This window comes from Lampris incognitus, chromosome 3 (assembly GCF_029633865.1).
Source record: "Lampris incognitus isolate fLamInc1 chromosome 3, fLamInc1.hap2, whole genome shotgun sequence".
Taxonomy (NCBI): domain Eukaryota; kingdom Metazoa; phylum Chordata; class Actinopteri; order Lampriformes; family Lampridae; genus Lampris; species Lampris incognitus.
This window is the reverse complement of record NC_079213.1, coordinates 106410890-106429515: the sequence shown is the minus strand read 5'-3', so window position 1 is coordinate 106429515 and position 18626 is coordinate 106410890. Positions and strand designations below refer to the sequence as shown.

General features: G+C 45.0%; 1 protein-coding gene across 2 annotated transcripts in view; it reads left to right on the top strand.

Annotated features, from left to right (window-relative positions):
• nlgn1 (neuroligin 1) overlaps nucleotides 1-18626 on the top strand; it is a 384465-nt gene that overhangs the window by 55929 nt on the left and 309910 nt on the right. The gene's annotated exons all lie outside the window — the stretch shown is intronic.

The following is an 18626-nucleotide window of genomic DNA, read 5'->3' as shown; positions in this document are numbered from 1 at the left end:
CACAGATAAATCACATCTTCTGACAGTGCTCAGCCATTTCACTAGCGATTTTGTTTGTTTTTCTCTTACTTATCGGGGCGCTTCTCTTCTCTCTCTATGTCTCCTGAAAAAGGCAATTCAATGAACTCTGTTATTAGCGTCCTCCATCTTTTTTTTCCTGTTCTGGTCTGGTAAAACAGAACTACCCATTGTGATGATCTGGAGAGCGACATCAAATCCACATAAATTCAGATTTCACCAAACCCAGACAGCAAAATTGCTCTGGCCTGGACCCGTTCCACACCGGCACTTCATCCGGCCCACATACCACGTGGAATGGTGGCATTTGGGCGGTCCGCTCCTGTTTGCCAGATCTGGGTCAGAACCAAGCCATAGCAATGCCACATGTGGCACATATTTGCCAAAGGCGGCCCATATTTGTTTTGTGATATTTGGGCCATATTCACCATTCACCACACGGGCCACTTCAGGGTCACATCCAGATTACATGTTGCCCAGAGCACCGCATCTTTGCCAGAAAGGCCCACATTTGATTTGGCATATTTGGGCCATATTTGCTATCATACATGTGGGCCACTTCAGGCTCACATCCATTTTGCCAGGGCCAGAAGAAGGCCTCCAGTGCCGCATCACCGCCTGAAGTGGCCCACATCCGGATGCGATCTGGGAACTTGGACTTGGTTGACATTGCTAGAAATCGGACACATCTCTGGTCTAGGAACACGTATAAGTGACCCAAAATGGAATTGAAAAGGCGCGTTTCCTTGTGGGTTTGTGTTTGTGTGTGTGTGTGTTTATCTGGGTGACAATTTGAGAGAAAGATGAGATCAGAAGGGAGCCGGATTCAAGGTGCTGTCTGAACGTAGCCTCACTGTCGCTCTTCTCCCTCTCTCTCTCTCTCGAACGACTCTCGCTGTCCCTCCGTTTTATTCCCCAGGCGCTCCACATCTCTGGGCAATTAGCACTAAATCTCAGCGAATCTGGGGTCAGAAACCCAGAGAGTGAGAGACGGTATAATACCTGCTACCTAGCCATCAAATGATCCATTAGGACGATAATTCAAACCCAGCAGCTCCCACTTTCCTGTTATGGAGAGAATGGGTGAAACGTGTGCGTGCATGTGGTTGTGTGTGTGTGTGTGTGTGTGTGTGTGTGTGTGTGTGTGTGTGTGTGTGTGTGTGTGTGTGTGTGTACATTAGAAAAATATCTCCAACGGTCCTTTTTTATTTTCATTTTAAATCCGGTCATGTAATTTGATTAATTTTTTTGTCTCCCCCCCCACCCCCTCTAAATCAGTAAGTGTTTTTATTATAAGGAAATGCTAACATGGTATTTAACATTTTTTCCTTCAATTAAGTCTCTTTCTGTTCCAGCAACAGCAAATGTGCGACAAAATAGGCAGAGCTTGAAGGTATTCGAGCAGAGAGAGAGAGAACATCTATCGTTTGGAGACGCTCCCCGTGCAAATTCGAGACAAGTGTTAAACCTACTATAGTGGTGGGCTGGATAATGTGTGTGTGAGTTGTAGCGTCATACATGCACGTGTGGGTCCCTGTTGAGTGTGTGGGTGGGTGCGGGGGGGGGCGCGCATGTATGTTTCTGCCTGCGCCCACGCACGTGCATTCATAAATGCGTGATTGAGTGCGTTTCATTTGAAGCACAGCTCAGTCATCTCGTCTGAAATGGCCTGGCAGGAGCTCTGGGTGCTTGCAGCTGCGGTAACAGCTGTGAACTCACACACAGTAATTGGCAGATGAAAGCGACATAATTGAATCTACTGATGTAGAAGGGGCCCGATAATCCAGGCCCCGGACAGCACGTGTATGTGGGTGTTTATTTGTGTCTGCGTGTCTTTGACTGTGTGCATTCTCGTGATTGATAACAATAATTGTTTTTGTTTTTTTTAAGTATTGGTTGATTAATTGAAACAGAGAGATTTTCGTGCTTCGCGGGATTCCAGATATATTGCTCTTATCACGGAACAGCCTGATTAACTAACACGTACAGTCTTAGGACATACAAAAGAACTTTTAAGAAACAGTTTACAACATGATTTATATGGACATACGACTGATCAATTGCTGATTTTATATCCTTCTATAGCCACATATTGTTTACCTCCGCTCACACTCTCAACCTGCTAAATAGTTTCTGTGTCCTTACCAGTGTAGCCGGTTATTTTCTTGCCCGGTGCGGGATTCGATTCGGGGTGTACTGCACAACAAGGCGACATCACTAACCGCCCGGCTAAAGGGTCAGACCCGTTAGCTAGGGACTAACGTGTCTTATTAGTAGTTTACAGTCGTCACCCGCCCCGGAAGCGCGCCCTCACGCTTTGTTATTCCCGCGCTCCGAAGAGACTTCTGAGGATGTGCACACTTCCGGATCCCACCGCTGCCACCAATATAACCGGTTATTTTCTTGCCCGGTGCGGGATTCGATACGGGGTGTATTGCACCACAAGGCGACATCACTAACCGTTCGGCTAAAGGGTCAGAACCGTTAGCTAGGGGCTAACGTGTCTTATTAGTAGTTTACACCAGGAACTCTTTTTACATGTAAAGCGCCTATACTGCATATCTACGCCCGTAATTAAGAGCTGACCAGTCAGTCTCCGTTTAGGCAGCGAAGCGCGTGCAGTCTACGGTCACATGACCATCCGGTGTGCCGTGTGTGTGCAGACCAGGAAGACGGAAATAATGGATGCCGATGATAACGAGCAGGTTAACGCCGATGAACCGGCGGCAAAAAAAGCAAAACAAAAACGCGACCTCTGTTATACGGTGGTGTTTTGGATTCAAGCTCATCGATACTGAGCAGAAAGAGGTACTGTGGAAAACATGCAAAATGAAAGTCGCTATGTGTCGCGGCAACACGACACATTCGTATTATATGTGTATGTATAAATTTATCATATCGCAAATCGCGATATTGTTCACAATAATCGCAATATGACTATTTCATCAAATCGTGCGGAGTCCCGGATGTCGGATTTGTTTCGTTGCATTTTCCCGCCTAGTGTGACATCTCTTACCACGTGTTCGATGACGCTGACCAATAGAATGACAGAGTGCTCTCTGGCGCGCGTATGTAACGTGGCAAAGAGGAAGTGACGCTACCGTTAGGCGGAACGACGAAGCCGAGGGATGTTTCGCGACAACGCCCCGGTCTTTTTGACGTTTCCCCGAGGGTGGAAGTTAGTTAAAAAAAGAAAAATAGGCTAAATGTCGGCGACTCGAGGGTGGCCCATGACAGAGTCCAAAAAGAAAGGCTAAATGTTGGCGCCGAAATGGCGGAACCCCTTTCAGCAACCCGGTGAGTAGCTGGTTAAGCTATGCTAGGTTATCGTTCCCCCAGTAGCACTAGCCGCAACGGCGTCCGCAATCATTTGTTTGTCCTTTCTTTTCTTGTCCCTTTCGGAACACAGGGCCGCCAGTATCATCGTGTTTCTGTAGCTATGTCAAAGAAAGTTGAATCAGTTCATGTGGACACAACGTTTATTGACAGAAACGTTTCATCGCTCAATCGCAGCATTGGAAGATGGCGACAGATGTACTGTTAGCCCCCCCCCTCCTCCTCGGTTCAGGGATGGTCGTTCCCTCTTCACGTCGATGGCCTCTGACTCCCCGCGCAAACCAGCGTTCTTCCCTATCAAGTGCACCCGTCGCCATCTTACAATGCTGTGGTTGCAAACATTCGCAAATCCTCTGTGAATAGTACTCATGGCCATTGAAACTATAGTTAATGGTCACACCTATTTGTGTCTGAAACCGATCGTTGGTTTCGGTCGTTATGCAGCTGTATTGTTTATAAGCGTGGGCATACCTGCAGTCTGTTTAGACCGAAGAGGTCACTTAGATGAGTGATGAAACGTATCTCAATAAACTTTGTGTCCAGATGAACTGATTCAACTTTGTTTTGATTTTCTTACATGATTAATAAGCATGCATAAAGACATCCTGTAGCCATGACTGACAACTTCTTGACCTTCCTCCCCAACGACCTATCAAGTCACGCGAGATCATGAAAGGCAGCATACGACGATGGGTCAGAGTCATACTTGTAGTGTTGAGTCTCCCGGCCAAGACAAGGTAAGAATTTACGGTACTTACGGAATTTATGGAATATATGATTGGGACCATCGTTAAAGACAAAAATATCATGTAGTCTGATCCTGGCATTACCCTCTCCCTTGTATCCCATCACTTGGTATTGCCCATGTGTTTTCATTAGAGGTAAAATTTCATAGAAACGCCATTGACATAGATGTAATTAAGACATTCTTTATCACCTTTAACCTGCCCAAACCTTTTGATAAAAGTTTTGAAGTGTTTCTGATGTGTCAGCTTGATTTTTCTGGGTTGCCGGTGAGCTGAAAACATGATTCAGGCGAGCAAACTTTAGCTCTGTTGAACAGCTGCAAAAGTATCTATTTTACACTGTCAGTGTTAAGCGTCCAATCAGGATGTGATGTAAATAATGTATTACATTTGATACTTAATTGAAAATGTGCTGTCGATACCAGGTCACCTTCCGTTTACAGACTAGGGACAATGATCCCGTATTCTGCTCACAGCAAAGCCGCACAGCAACTGTGCTTAGAACCTTATGACACTGTAATGTCCTCATTCTCACTCTTGTATTGCTTTTTGTTTTGGTGATTACTTTTTTCCTCTCTGTTTCTCACTTATTGTCTGTCTTTTACTCTTGTAAGGTTGCAGTGAACCTGTTGACTCCATGTTTCTGAGTCAGCCTCTCTGTCAGCCATAGTGAACTGCACGATGGTTAATTAAATGAGGTTGTTGAATGGCACACTTTTCTCTCTGCCTGTGGCCCTTGTTAGTTCAGAGCCCCTGTTGCAATGTCCAACCTCTTCTGCTTCTGAAGAAGTTAATATATAAAGATAATTGTGATTGGTGTGTGCATGTATGCATAGTGTGTGTTATGCGATGGCAAATTTAGGTAATTAGCAACATCTCACTCCATGATCTCTAAGTCGAGAGTCAATTAGCCTGGTGGTTTGTGGATGGACACTGCTCATCTTGTGTGTGTGTGTGTGTATGTGTGTATGTGGGCCAGTGGTTATAGAGTATAGATGTGTTTGACAATTATTAATTACCTCTGGGGTTTTCAGAAACCTTGGGTATAGACAGGGAGGGGAAAGAGAGAAGAAAAGAGTGGAAGAATGGCAAGGAGAATCATGGAGGCCGAGTGAGGGATGATGACAAAAGGAAGAGAGCGAGAGACAGAGACGGAGTTGGCGAGATATAGAAATGGGAGAGAGAAATGAGAGAGGGACAGAGGTAGAAACAGAGAGGAAAACAGATAGAACAGATAATAAGAGGTGCATAGAGAACTGGTGACATGTTGTCCCAGCCCAGACAGGCCAATACAATAGGCCACAGTAGTACCCTTTTTTCTGTCTACCTCTCCCTTTGATGCTGTGATGGCCATCTTCCTGCCCTAGTGTTGTTCTGTCGCTTACCCTTTATCCATTTGTTCCAGTTCCCGCCTGTCTTCCTTTGCCCTTTCTCTCTCGCTCTCTCCGTATTATTCACTCTGTCTCTCCCATGTCATTTTCTCACTACCCATACTTGTCAAGTAACAGCAATGCAAGTATGACCAGCAATGAAACCTGTGTAAACTGTGTACTGATTGTGTAGGCCTAATTAATATGCAAATAATTAGATATATATTGGTCGCTTTTATTGTTGATCAAAATGTTTAAACCAGTGGACCTTACTTAAATATAGTTTAGTTTTACGTTTTTTTTTTGTCATCGTATCAATTTTATGTGTGCAGCCTATACATCTATATGAGTGTCCATCCCATAAACCTCACAGAGTTTCAAGTTGAACAGTCCTTTGTGAAGTGAATTTTCTCGAGTAGACTACCTTTTTGCAGCTTACATTTCATTTATTTGCTCTTGTTTTTAGCGATGTGCAACTCTTTAAATGAGCAGAATTTCACATCCGCTGAGCAGATATTGCGGACATTCAGTAGCTGATCATTCAATACCTCATAAATATTGCTGTTATGCCTAGGATTGCAGCAGGAGCCAAAGTGTTCCACAACACCTCAAACTAAGCAGCAATTTTGACTTTCTTATTTGTAGCGGTAGTTAACCATGAGATTTTATTTCATTTCCCTGACATGCTGGCAATTTCAAAAACACAGGAGTCCCATACATGGGACTTGACACATCTGTTCTTCTCCACATCTTTCTCTTTCTCTCTCACACTCTTTCTCTCTCTCTCTCTGCCCTCCCGCCTTCTGGATCCATTTGTTTCTTTCAGTGCTCCTATTACTTTGGAGAGATCTTCCTAGGGTTCCTTCCCTGCCTGCTCGCCCACCTGTCTATCAATCTCCTGCACTTGCGGTCTCTAGATGTTTAGTCAGAACCGGCGTCAAACCTCATTGCCCTCTCATTACAGCCGTGGCCTGCTGGGGCGGCACCCCTGTCGTTCCTCTGTTCTCTCCTTGTCTCAAGGATGTCACTATCAAAGATTCCACCGGCTAGCTATACCTTTCTTGATGCTACCACCATACTCGCTGCCAGACAGTCAAAACCGACACAGAAGTGGCCTTCTGAGGGCTTGTGTGGGTCCTGTGTATGCTAGGCTATGTATGTGGGTGGGGCTAAAGAGGTGACGTCCCTGTGTGTGCCCTTCCTTAGTTTGTGGGAGCCCTGCTGGTTTGTAACTGACAAATGTTTATCACCCGACATATATGTGTACACAATGCACTCTCATCACACAACGTCATCTATTGATGCTGTTGACACGGCGCCAATATAAGACGTGCCAGGTGGCCCCCAGCATCTATACAGAGACGCGGCAGGCATTCATTCAACTCCAATTTGAAACATTTGGCCTCTGTTTATCAATGTTAATGACACGCAGATTAGATTGTGCTAAAGGTTAAGTAATGGTTAACCTGTCGCATATCGTACAGATGCTGAAGGGTACCTTGCATGTCATGTATCGGTGCTTTATCAGCAGCATCAATGTAGGACACCGTGGGATGAGAATGGGCTCGTATGTATATGAAACCAGACGTGATATGCGAGGAGCTTGTGAGAAGACATAACCAGACCACTGGAGGCTCTAACAGCAAAACTTTTTGGTGTATTGAATGCCCAGTGGGTGCAATTAGTTCTGTATAGACTTAAGAATACTGCATAATGTAAGCTTTAAAATGCAATGCAGTGCGCTTTACATGAAGTGGAAGTGTGCAGATAAAAAAAGGTATTGATTAAGTAAATTTGGTTTGTGTGGATCGTGAACCCCCTAACTTTGGTTATGGTTAATTTGTGTGAATGGATGTATATTTTGTGTGGACTTGGCTGTCCATTCAGATCATAACCTTTTGGTCTGGTTTGCTAATGTGAAGCTCCTTGGTCCACAAAAAAAAAAGAAAAAAAGAAAAAGAAAGGATTTCCGTTTCCATGGTTCATGGTAGGGTTTCTCGCCAACACTTCCAAGATATAAAACAACCTTAAAGGGAGTATTTCAAATGCCTTTCCTTATCAGATATGTTTGACATGATGCAATGGATACTGAGATTAAGTGAAACACATTTCCATACACGAAAGCTGTATTATTCAAGTCCTAAAATATATCTATTTTCCATCTTCATCATCTGCTCCTCTGCATTATCGTGTGTGAAAGGTCCCATGACATGGTGTTCAGCACACTGCAAACGTCTGTGATTTGACATGTAAACAGAACGGCCAGGTGGGATTTTGTGATGGGAGGGGCTTAGATTTGACTGACAGTGATGGAGGCGGTACATCACTCACCTTCTCTTGTTCTCGCTCCCATTCATTCATTGGGCATTTTTGTTACTGTGCGTCAGCAAGTTCAGGATGACGTAACTACAACAAATACTGTGTTTTTCATGACAGGAAAAACATTATTCTTATAAACACAAAAATTAAATATAATGTGTTTTGTGAATTTCTTTAACATAGTGTTGAATAGATTAAAATTAGGTGCAGATTAAAGATGAAAATACGTTTTTTTTTAATTTCACTTTATTTACTTCCTCCAATATGGAGCTGGGTGCTCAGCCACGAAAACGCTTGAGAACAAAGGTACCACTAAAAGTGGCAGAGGCGGGCAAAAATAAAAATGCTGAACATGAGGTGATGTCTTTTTGAATCTTCATTTTATTTTCAGTCTGGTGTGCCCTCTCTGCCACTTTTTGTGGTACCTTTTTCTCCTGACCTTGTTTTATTTTTCAAACAGGAGAGTAAAATGTTTCTACTGAAATACTGAATTCACCCAAAAATTAAAATTTTATTGGCATGGTGGGTCTGTGTCTTACAAAATAATGTTGGATCGACTTATTGCTTACCCTCCATTCATCTCGACTGGATGAGAACTGGCTCTCAGTAATTGCTTGGTCTTAGCAAGTACCGCAGGACCGCCAGCTCCTGATTGGCTGAGCTGAGAGCAGGAGACAGAAGGAGGACAGAGCGAGGGTTTACCATGACTTGCCTTTTTATCGATTAAGCGATAACACTGAGACCTCTCCTCTCCCCTCCTTTCATCTCCTTTCTTTTTTTCCTTTCCTATCTGTCCCTTGCTCGTTCCTTATCTCCCCCCTCTCCTTCTTCTCTCCTTATGACTCCCTTTTTTGCTCTCTCATCTTTTCCCATTTTCTCTCTCTCTTCTCTGCTGTCTTCTCTCCTCTCCTCATCATGTCATCATTGTTAGGGGATTTTTAGATGTGAAGCACTTTGTGAACCTGGCTTCTAAGTCATTCGCTCACAAACTGACATTAAAGCTCATGTTAGCTGTACCATTTGTGTGGTTTTGGGGGGGGGGGCAAGTATTGACCCCTACAAGAATGTCTTGGAGTGAATGGATCTAAAAATGCACATATACTTTTATATATATTGAAGTTTATAATCCTCATTAGTAAAAAAAATTAGCAAATTATAATGTTTTTTTCTGCACCCCCATCACTATCCTCTCTTAGCCTCTCCCTCATATTCTGTCACTTGGTATTGTCAATGCAGTTTAATTTCAAAGTTGGATTTCACAGAAACGCTGTCGACTGAGCTGTACGTAAGATGTCCTGTAGCAATACAAATCAATCTTTTTTTGGGGGGGGGTTCCACTTTTTCTCCCCACTTGTGTCTGGCCAATTACCCCACTCTTCTGAGCCGTCCCGGTTGCTGCTCCACCCACTCTGCCGATTCGGGGAGGGCTGCAGACTACCACATGTTTCCTCCGATACAAGTGGAGTCACCAGCCACTTTTCACCTGACAGTTAGGAGTTTCACCAGGGGGACATAGCACGTGGGAGGATCACGTTATTCCCCCCAGTTCCCCCTCCCCCCCCGAACAGGCGCCCTGACCAACCAGAGGAGGCACTAGTGCAGCGACCAGAACACATACCCACATCTGGCTTCCCACCTGCAGACACGGCCAGTTGTGTCTGTAGGGATGCCCGAACAAATCAATCTTTTAATCAAAGTTTTGAGGTGTTTCTGATGTGTCAGCTTGCTTTTCTGGGTCAGCTAATAACGGGATTCGGATGAGCTAACTTTAGCTCTGTTGAATGGTTGCAAAAGCATCTATTTTAGATAGTCAGTGACAGTGTTAAGTGTCCAATCAGGATGTGTTGTAAAGAATGTATAACATTAGGTATTCGGCTGAAAATGCTGAGCCAGTACCGGGCCTGCTTCCAATTACAAACCTACCACAATGATTCTGTATCATTCTGTTCACAATAGAATCGCACATCAGTTGTGCTTCACACATATAACGCCGTGCGTCCTTGTGTTACTGATGAGCCTCACAAGTAGCCTTGGTTATCTGCTGCATGATAACACACACCCTGCCAGTCAGCAGCAAATGTGGGGGATAATTGCTGTTAAATCCCTCGATCGTAAACACCTAATTCTGGACTCTTCTGACAGAAAATCCCATTAATGTCAGCTCATTCATTTTGATGGTCTTATCAGACGGCTTAATTTTATTCTCTCTATCAAAGGGCACTTCATCGAAATCATAATCTGTGTCCTAACAAAAAAAAGGCTGCTAGAACGTACAGTATTATAGACCCTGACACATGCCAAATCCATGCCAATCCGATGCCAATTGCAGAGTAGGCCAAGTGCTGTCGATGCCAAATCCTCATGGTATTTTTTTTTTTTTTACACTAGGTCCAGTCGAGTTACGTTTTAATCCATCTTCTATGTTTTCCCATGCTACTGTACAACCCCGCTGTGATCTGTCTGTGCGGTGGTGATACAAGTTACATATCCCAGGGCCGTTTGTTTTGCCTGCTTAACCGTGTTGCACCTGTCTTCCCCGGAGAACGTCTTTCCACCCTGCGGCTGTCTCTAATTCTAGCGCCGCTGGCCGGTGCCTCACACATCTGCTGCTTTAGGCTCAAGAGTTTATTACCCACACGGCCAGGCGAGATATTTACCCCTTCTCCCTTTCTCTCTCTCTCTCTCTCTCTCGCTCTCTTTTCTTTGATTCTCTGTCTTTTTCATTTTGACTATATCCCTCCAACTCTCTCTCTCTTTCTCCCTCCTGCTGTCTTTGTCTCTGTTCCTCTGCCATACCTTTGATGTTGGGGGTCTTTAGCTGTTATTAGCGAGGAAGATTATGGAGCTCCTGAGAGGATCCATGAAGCCTCTGTTTAAATTTAGCCCCTGTTTTCATCTCTAGCTTTCTCATTAGTGACACTGGAGACTAATTGTTAATAGCAAAGACTTTATTGCTCTGCCCCCCTCACCCCCCCCCCACACACACACACACCCGTCTCCTCCCTCCCCAACCATCACCGTCATCATCCCATCTCATTCGTTCACATACAATAAGTACATTGAGTGTCTCTTGGTCACATTTTCCCTTATCGTTCTTCCTCACTTGTGCTCTCCTGCTTCGTGTGACTCTTCCTCACTTCTTTCTCTCTATCCTCTCTCTCTTTCATCCATCTCTCTCTCTCCCCCACTATCTGGGTCTCTCCCTTTATCACCGTGTTCTTAACTGGCTGTTCTTCTCTCTCTTTCCAAATGGCATGATGGCATGGGCGGCCCTTTGTGAGGTGGTAATTAGCTTTTATGGTGTTACTATGAGCGAGGTCCTTTCTCGGCTGCGGCCGTCACTCTGCTATGCCTGTCGCTTTATCAGCCCACCATACACTGAGCAATTAGTCCATAGTCTCACCCAACCCCGGATGTGTGTGTGTGAGAGAGAGAGAGAGACAGACTCAAATCCATTAGTCTTCCATCCCTCTGTTCCTGGTCTTAATAGTGGGAGTAAAAATCATTCAATTTTACAAGGAACCCTTTTGTTTGACACTTGTGCCTAAACTGTTAATTTTAGATAGTGAATCAGCCTGCAGACGGAGACGGTTATGTTTCATTGAAAGCTGGGCATCAAATGGGAGAAATGTCCACATACAAAAACTGGATTGCACTATAATCATCACATGAGCAGGTGTGGAATTGCTATTTGATTTCTTATTTTGTATAATGCCCACAAAATAAAATTAGAGCTGAGGTGTGCACAATCTCCCCTCTGTTTGTTCAGTGCTGCATGCTTGCCTCAAAGCATAATAAGTGTTATATGGACTGGCTCACCCACATTTACTGCACTCTGTTATTTGGTTCTTTGCCAAATGTTACCTATGATTAGAAGTGCCTTGCAACATTCTACTGATAATGATAGGTTGGAGATTTTCATCCACACAGCAAAGTATTTCAGGAATTACTGTTGCCGTTTGCCAACTCAAAGTTGGGGGCAGATGTTGCAAAATAGCTTACGCTATTTCTAAGTTATTCAACACATGAGTTGGGACCACATGTGGAGTCTCCTGATATTGGAATGAGGTCCAAAGGAAAATTCTTAATCAAATGATTGTATTAATATCTGTTTGTCCCTTTGAAGCAACAAAGTGTTTGAACTAAACGGGGAAATGTGAAAGCCATGCAGCCTGCATCTACACAGTTTGAATTGGAAACAGCGTGATATTTTTTTTTCCATCCTGTTTTCTGTAAAGACTGTGATATGAAAGCAGCACAATTTACATTTGGTTCAAATATTGTTGCATCAGAATTATTTTCTTTTATCAGTATGCATCTAGTGGTGGAAGTGAATACATATTGATGCTGGTGTACTAATGCAGACATTAAAAATTAAGTCATAAGGCTTTAAGTGCAGGGGGAGTATGCAGTATACCGTGGTGATACCGAGACCAAGACTGCCTCCGTACTAATCCAGACAAATTTGAAAACACAGTGATGAAGGGTAAAAAGTTTTTCATCCACGTTAGTGCTTTCTGGTCGTTTTTGAAAGTTTGCCATCCACATTGAAATGCTGAAACAGCACAAATTCACTGAAGGCTTTTCTACTGGGCAGGCACACACAACTTGAGCTGGTAGCTTTACGGCGCTGATCACATGACAATACGCCATACAACAGCGTTTCTGAAAAGCTGTTTTCCCTGTCCACATCTCAATGTGGGACCAGCGTTTTCAAATTCATCCACTTTGGAGAGTGTTTATGAAGTTGGATGGAAGGCCAAAATTGTGACAAACAGATGTGTTTTTAGTTAATCTGTGTTTGTGTGGACATACTACGAGTGTTAGGGTTAATCCATCCATCCATCCATCCATTATCCAAATCGCTTATCCTGCTGTTAGGGTTAATCTGTACTGAAAATATTAGATGGAGTTTTTTTGCACCCTAAAACCAATATCCTTTATTTTATTTTTTTTGGACCCCCCCCCTTTTTTCTCCCTAATTGTATCCAGCCAATTACCCTACTCTTCCGAACCATCCCGGTCTCTGCTCCACCCCCTCTGCGGATCCGGGGAGGGCTGCAGACTACCATATGCCTCCACCGATACATGTGGAGTTGCCAGCCGCTTCGTTTCCCCTGACAGGAGTTTCATCAGGGGGATGTAGCGCGTGGGAGGATCATGGTATTCCCCTAAATTCCCCCTCTCCCTTGAACAGGTGCCTTGAACGACCAGAGGAGGCGCTAGTGCAGCACTCAGGACACATACCCACATCCGGCTTCCCACCCGCAGACACGGCCAGTTGTGTCTGTAGGGATGCTCGACCAAGCCAGAGGTAACACAGGGATTCGAATTAGCGATCCCTGTGTTGGTAGGCAACGGAATAGACCGCTACGCCACCCAGACGCCCATCAGTATCCATTTTTACACCAAATTTGTTTTCTCCTGGCTCCAGTTCTGTCCAACTTCGCACATACTCAGAGATTTTCACAGAAAGTTGTATCAGTTCATCTGGACACAGCGTTTATTGAGAGAAATGTTTAATCGCTCATCTAAGTGACCTCTTCAAGTCTAAACTGACTGCAGGTAACAGTTGAGACTGAAGAGAACACTTAGATGAAGTGATTCAACTTTCTGTGATTTCCTTATCTGGATTATTGAGCATGCATAAAGATACCCAGAGATTTTGTTTAGTAAGCGGTCTCTGTCCGTTTGCCATAAAGAGCTATTGGTATGCAGTTTTTTTTTACAACAAGTTACTACACTGGCTGATTTCTGTGCTGATTAGTGGAAACAGCCGGGTTGGGAATAGCTAATTGATAAAATCAGCTGGTGTATTGCTTGGTTGGAATAATAAATAAATGAAGAGAACATGCACCATCTCAAATCCCAATAGGCAGCCATTTTGATTCCTTAGGTCTAAGCTGAAAAGGTTTGTAGTTCCAGAAGGAGGGGATTAAAAAAAAAAAAACCTCAACAAATGCCATCCCAAGGGCAAATAAAACTTTTGGTTTCTTTTGGTTGTGTCAGTGCTGAGTTCTAGTCTCATTAGGTCGGATATCGATCTGCCACTTAGGCAATTAGTCTGAGTAGACCCCTCTCCCTGCTTATCCTCTTTTTCTCTCCGCTTCAGACTAAATCTCTCAGAAAATACCTTTAAATTGCCCAGAGTCAAAGGATGTCAAATTACCCGCTCTTTTTTCCTCCCTTTTCGTTGATCTTACCTGCTGGCCACATGGGTTAGAAAGGGTTTCCTCTCTTGAGACGACTCCAAAATACCCACCCCTGCACCTCAACAACCCCCCCTCCCACTCCGCACTCTTCCTCCTCTCCTTCCTCCCCGGGGATTTTTACACTTCTCAGTTAAAGCTGAAATCTGTGATTTTTTTTTTTCTTCTTCCTCTTCTACATTGAGAAATTGTTATTTTATCCATCTGCACCATGGAGTCAGGTTCTATAATACTACCACTCATCTTTACCATGGTTGGAGACTGGGGCAAGGCTGTTGCCATGAGGGTTTGAGATGGAGGGACAGACAGGGTAGGTGGTGTAACCGATGCTTTATGTTTTGGAACCAGTCTTTATACCCTGCATGGGCCGGTGCACTCTGGTGCTGGAGCTAGTCTCTGGCTGTCTCTGTTCATAGCCTCCGCAGCTTTTCTCTCTCTCACTCTTGGCTGCCTCATTCCGCTGTGCATGTATCAGTGAGTCTGTGTCCAGGACCCAGCTTTACTGCAGAATATAAAGAGCAGTCTTTTAGTTGGCACATCCCGTGTTGGCTCTCCCGCGATCCTTGCCCCCTCTTCTCTGTGCTTGAAGCCATGGCTAAACCACACCCCCTTACCACAGAGACACTCTCCAGTCCCCACATACCACTGTTGAAATGTATGAGGTGCCAAACCAGACAAAAGTCAAGTGAAAATTGCAAGAGGAAACGGGGAAATATGCACAATAAATAATGAGTTACTGTGTGAGAGAGGTTGAATTGCCGTTTTGTGTGTGAGAGAGACCAAGTTTCTGGGCAAGAGAGAGTTTAGTGCTCAAGAGACTACTGTTACGACTACAACTATTACTATTACTACTACTACTAATTTTGGCTGCTCCTGTTAGGGGTCAGCACAGCGGCTCATCCGTTTCCATCTCTTCCTGTCCTCAGCATCTTCCTCTGTCATGCCAGCCCACCTGCATGTCCTCCCTCACCACATCCATAAACCTCATCTTTGGCCTTCCTCTTTTCCACTTCCCTGGCAGCTCCATATTCAGCATCCTTCTCCCAATATACCCAGCGTCTCTTCTCTGCACATGTCCAAACCATCTCAATCTTGCTTTGTCTCGACGCCATCCAACTTGAGCTGGCCCTCTAATATACTTGTTCCTAATATTTTGTCATTGTACAGGTTACAATGAAATTTGTTTTCTTCGTTTAACCCATCCTATTGTATAGGAGCAGTGGGCAGCTGTGGTGCCTCACCTGGGGACCAACTCCAGTTCTTTTTCTCATTGCCTTGGCCAGGGGCACAGACAGGAGTATCAACCCTAACATGCATGTCTTTTTGATGGTGGGAGGAAACCGGAGCACCCAGAGGAAACCCACGCAGACACAGGGAGAACATTCAAACTCCACACAGAAAGGACCTGGGACGGCCTGGGGTTCGAACCCAGGACCTTCTTGCTGTGAGGCAATAGTGCTAACCACTGGGCCACCGTGCAAAAAAAAGAAAAAGCAACATTATGCAACAATTTGCTCCTTTTTCGGTATGTTTTTATAAGCAACTACTTTTAGGTATTATCTTCAACCTCTCTCGCATGGTAACTCGTTCCCTCATGCACCTTAATCGATCCCTCTCACGTGGTGGAACTCATCCTTTCTCGTGCAGTAACCTCCTTTCTCCCCCACAATAATAACATAGTTTCTCTCTTATGCAGTAACTCTGTTTCTGTCGTACACTAAACTGTCCTTCAACCTCTCTCACGCGGTAACTCGTTCTCTCTCATGCACCTTAACAATGCTTCAATATTGCTTGTGTACATTTGTTTCCGCTTGCAATTTTCACCTTGCTTTTGTCTGGTTTGGCACCTCAAAGATATGTTTTGACTGGGTAGGAAGAACACTGGTGCAGTGGCAAACACGTGCCTGTTGGAAATGACTCCAGCAGGATAAAAGATTGAAACACGATGCCGATATGGCTGTGACATTAGACTGTCTGTGTTAGCTTTGGTCCAAGGGCCCATTTTTACATGGGTGGGAACTGTTTACTGCGAAGCTGATGGCACACCAGCCACAATGGCTGCTACACCTTGTTTGTAGTCCCAGAAAATCAGTGTCAACAAGTCTATTACTCTTTGCCGCCTACGTCCAACTGTATCATTAACACTGTTCTACTGGAATATTGACTGTCCAACACAGTCACCACATCATCATCGCATGGATATATGGACAAAATAATGACATAAAATAATGACTTAACGACTAAAGTAACGAACAAAATAATGAGTTATTAACGGAGAAAAGTAACGGATTTCAGCTTTAAGGATTTATCAACTTTATGGTCTAGGACAGTTTGATCAACATTTGTGCAGGTGAATATCTCTCTATAAACCCAGGAACTGGTGAACATGAACAGCCAAGATTAAAGGACTTGCTGTATGAAGCCCTGCATATAGTTGTATTTACATTTTTAGGATATTTGAAGAATGTCTAGGATTGTTCACAAAAGCCACTACAGATTTTACTTTTTTTTTTCCAGTCAGCTCAATATTGAATTTCTTGTCAGTTTGTTTTTGTTTGTAAATTCATTGAAGGTTGCTGTTCAACTAAGAGTTTTTTTTTTGTGGATCAGGATGAGTTGCCACTTGCCTTTCTGTCTAATTGTTGTTAAGTGTTGTTTTCTTGGAATTGGCTGTTGAAAAAAAGGGATGTGTTTGTCCAGCTTAAAAAGTATACCAAAAGCAAGAGAGGCTGGAAATCCGTGGGCCTTTGAAACTGAAGTGTTATGCCTTAAGATGAGAATAGAAAACAGCCAGGGAACATTTATCCATCCATCCATCCATCCATCCATTATCTGAACCGCTTATCCTGCTCTCAGGGTCGCAGGGATGCTGGAGCCTATCTTAAAAAAAAAAAATTAAAAAAAAAATGGAAAATTTTCAGGGTCAAAACCTGAAGCCATTGGCGGCCTTAGCTATATTTAACCCATTTTAATTGAAATGGGCTACGCTCTACCAAAGGGTCCCTAACTGACACGCAAGAATTGAATAATTCACCCACTTTTTAAAAAATATATATTGTGGCGAGGCCACTGCCAGTGTGTCCATATAGGCAAAGTAGGCAGTTGCCTAGGGCAGCACTTAGGCAAGGGTGTAATGTGGACCAAGTATTTATGAGAAAAATCGCGGTGTGACCAATAGCAGTTTTGCTAGGCAATAGCGGGTTTGCTAAGCAACTCTTTCTGTAAGCACAAAGAATTACTGAGGAATGTGTCAATCATGCTACACCTGCAGCCACCTCTCTCCCCCAGCTCTCAAGAGCCAATGGTAACCTCTTTGAGAAAAAAAAATGCCGTAGGCCTGTTGTGTACACTTCTGAAAGGTAAACTTTATTTGCTCTCTAGTCTTTAATTGTCTTGTAGAGCCGAAGTAACGGAGAAGACCGTAGGTTCACACTTTAGCCGTGTAGGCAACTTTCTTTAATCCACGGTAAATCAGAGAGACAACAAAACCACAGCTCGACTTAGCGGAGGTGGCAAGAATAACCAGAAAACTGGCTGGACAACCATAACTTAACCCTGCATTAACCTGCCAGGGCAACCATGACTTAACCCTTAGTTCCTGGGTTGAATTCTGTCCCCAATACGTGTCCACCACATGAGCCCCCCCAGAATTCGCCCTAGTAATCGAAGTCAGGCAGGCGCGGGTGGACGACAGGCCGTCCGCGGCGGCTCCGGATAACAGGGGCCGGAGTGTCTGTGGGAGGCATTGACGCGGGCCTGTGGAGGTCGGCCTGAGGAGCAGAAGAGGCAGCTCGGGCCTCCACGGGGGGAGGAGGCGGAGCCGGGGGACGACCGCAACGAGGAGGTTGGGCTAACTCCAACGGCTGCGTCAAGTCCAGGTGTGCGGGTTTAACTCGGTCCACTGAAACATGCTCGGCTGTGCCCCCAAAATCCACCACCAGGTGCTTAGTTCCCCGTTCCAGGACGCGGAAGGGGCCGTCATAAGGGGTTTGCAGAGGGGGGCGGTGTGCGTCGTGACGGATGAACACATAGTCCGCTGACTGCAGACCTGGGGGCACCTGGGACACCGGAGCGCCGTGTTGGGCGGTAGGGACGGGTGTGAAAGCTCTGACCCCGTCCAGCAAGGAGGCTCGTTGGTCCACAGCTGACCAGGGACGCGTTGCATTGGGCATGAAATCGCCTGGGACTCGCAGCGGCGTGCCGTACACCAGCTCCGCAGAGGAGGCTTGTAGGTCTTCCTTCGGGGCGGTCCGCAGGCCCAGCATGACCCATGGGAGCTTGTCGACCCAGTTGCAGTCCTTGAGAGTAGCCCGAAGCGCACAAAAAATCAGCTCCGAGGAGGGGAAGCGTTACCTTGGCCATGACGAACTCCCACGTGAAACGTTGTCCACCAAAACACAGTTCTACAGACCGCACGCCGTAGGTGTGGATAGGGCTGCCGTCAGCCGTCGCCAACTGGGGGCCCCGCCCATGATGTCGACGTCAGTAGCAGGGAGCACGCTTCTCTGTGCGCCCGTGTCACAGAGAAATCGCCGACCGGAGATGGTGTCGAGGATGAAGAGTAGCCTGCTCGTATCGCCAACACTCATGGCCACTACTGAGTGTTGGCCCTCTCGTTTCCCGTCGGC